At 49.5% G+C, this 2,402-nt stretch overlaps 1 long non-coding RNA gene and 1 other non-coding gene across 2 annotated transcripts; both read right to left on the bottom strand.

Moving 5' to 3' along the window:
- On the bottom strand, window positions 1-1,664 carry LOC141576490 (uncharacterized). The gene is made up of 2 exons (XR_012504924.1): window positions 873-1,664; window positions 1-735 (listed from the first exon to the last, which is right to left on the bottom strand). It is a non-coding gene; the product is annotated as an uncharacterized LOC141576490 (long non-coding RNA).
- Window positions 1,665-2,056: 392 nt separating this feature from the next.
- Window positions 2,057-2,165, bottom strand: LOC141576492 (U6 spliceosomal RNA). Its single transcript, XR_012504926.1, has one exon. It is a non-coding gene; the product is annotated as a U6 spliceosomal RNA (small nuclear RNA).
- Between the last annotated feature and the right edge of the window lie 237 nt (window positions 2,166-2,402).

Genomic DNA, 2,402 nt, shown 5'->3' with positions numbered 1-2,402 from the left:
TAGGAAGGAACGTCATGTATTCTTCAGCCTTGTGTCTGTACAGGTGGGTACACTCAGGGTTCCAGAAAGGATGGGATATTCCTGGCAGTCGTCTACTGCCCTGGCATCGAGGGCTGGCTGGCTGGCTGGCTGTCATCCAAAGTGGAGGCTCTCGTGAAAGGGACGGAACCGAGTCCCGAGGAGATGCCTCCTTCACTGACTTTCATGTAAACACAGTGGACCACAGCCTCCGGAAAGAGGGTGGGTGGCACACGTGGCCCCAGTCTGTTCTGTCCATTCGGCAAATGGCCTGGGTTAGGGGAAACCCAGCATGGCGACCATCCGACAGGCCGACCCACTGACCCACGGACGTGCTCGGTTTCTCCCAGCTTCCTGGATGACCTCCCCCACCCACCCCCACCCCACCCGCATTCCTTCACCCACCGTGGTGTCTGGTGTCAGGGCACTTGGAAGATGACTCCCATTGTTCAATAGACAGGGGCAGGAAGATTCCTATAGGACCGCAAAAACAGTCAACTGGCCATACATACATACATACGTACAAACTTTTTGTCCCCAGAGGCCTCAGACCTCCTCTCTCTGGACACGCTGAACCCCAGTAACTGGCCCCCATTCAACTGCCACATAGTAGGGGTCATCCAGACGTTCTTGGGATGGTAGGTATGACTTCCAAAGGGGTTGAAGCCTTCCTTCCCCCGCTGCAAGCCTGATGCCATCAGCATGGCCAGGACACTGCTACAAACAAACAAACAAACAAACAAACAAACAAATAAACAAACAAACAAACACACACACACCACCACCACCAACAACAACAACAACAACAACGACAACAAAAGACAAACACATGCGTATGTGACTTGGGGACATACTTTCCGCAGCCTCCAGGGACGAAGGCACCCGCTTCGCTGGGTAAATCCTACGAGGCTTCACTAAAGCGCTTGCCAACTTACTTCTCAGAAGGATCGATCTCTGCCCCCATCACCCGCCATCATCAGGCAAGGTCGTCAGAATCCATGGGAGATATAGACTAGAAGAAGAAGTAGAGGAAGGAGGAGGAGGAGGTGGAGGAGGAGAATCAGTGACATGAGGTGTGTACGACTTCTTGTCTCCAAGAGGATTGAGTTTTAAATTTTTTTCTTTTCAGATACAAGGGAAAATAAACTTTTGTTTTTTCCCCTTCCTTCCCTTTTAGAGGCGGACACCCACATGGTAACTATCATACCTCTGTCAGCAGAATGGAATCCTTTCTCTTTTTCTCCCTCCCTGACCCTTCTGGGATTCAGAAATCCTCCGTGAGGATTTTTCTATTCTTGGCAGCAGAGTTATTAGCATCATTGACTTGGAGGCAAAAACTTAGGTTTCCATTAAACTGGGATAGACATGCATGGATAAGAGATACTAGTGCTACTCGTTTTCCTTAGGGTTCCCCTGTGTCTGTGGGTGTGTGTGTGTGTGTGTGTGTGTGTGTGTGTGTGTGTGTGTGTGTGTGTGTGTGTCTGTGTGTCTGTGTGTCTGTGTGTCTGTGTCTGTGTCTGTCTGCCTGCCTGCCTGCCTGCCTGCCTGCCTGCCTGCCTGCCTGTTTATTGTAGGAACTCTCTGTCAATGGAAGTATAGTTGACTTACAATGTTGTGTTCATTTATGACGTACGGCATAGTGATTCACTTATTCACACACACACACACACACACACACACACGTATACTTTTTCAGGATAGGTTATTACAAGCTATTGAACATAGTTCCCTGTGCTAGACAGTAGGACCTACTTGTGTACCTAGTTTGTATAGGGTGGTTTATATCTGCTAATCCCAAACTCCTGATTTATCCCTCTGCCCTCCCCCGTTCCTCCACCCTACCCTGTCCCCTGTGTTAACCATCGGTTTCTTTTCCATGTCTGCGAGTCCAGTCTGTTTCTGGTTTGTAAATAGGTTCCTTGGAGTCTTTTTAAAATGGAGTTATTTATGTATGGATGGGTGTCTTGACTTACTTTCAGATCCCACCTAGAAGTGATGGCATAGGATATCTGTCTTCCTCTGGGTGACTGACATCACTAAAGCTACGGAACGCTTCACGTATGTGCGTGTGTCGTCCACGTTCAGGGGCCGTGCTGATCTTCTCTGGATGGTTCCCGTGTTAGTCGATGTGCTGTGGCAGCAAGCGCTTGCCTTAGGGTTTTTGTCTCAACCTGAAAGCCGGCCCGGAGACTGAAGGTCTTCTAGTTGCCTCCACTATCTGCCTAGGACCATCTCCACGAACGTTTCCCATTTTCTCTCACCCTTTTGTCTTGGCATCATTGAGTACTAAAATGCTCCGTCTCCTGAAGCCCTGCAGACTGAAGCTGGACAACGGGAGGTAAACGTCAGAGAAATGGCCACAACAGCTCCTGTGGAAACCACCC

This window comes from Camelus bactrianus, unplaced genomic scaffold (assembly GCF_048773025.1).
Source record: "Camelus bactrianus isolate YW-2024 breed Bactrian camel unplaced genomic scaffold, ASM4877302v1 HiC_scaffold_109, whole genome shotgun sequence".
Classification (NCBI taxonomy): domain Eukaryota; kingdom Metazoa; phylum Chordata; class Mammalia; order Artiodactyla; family Camelidae; genus Camelus; species Camelus bactrianus.
Note: the sequence above shows the minus strand (reverse complement) of the source record. Positions and strands in the feature narration are given on the sequence as shown.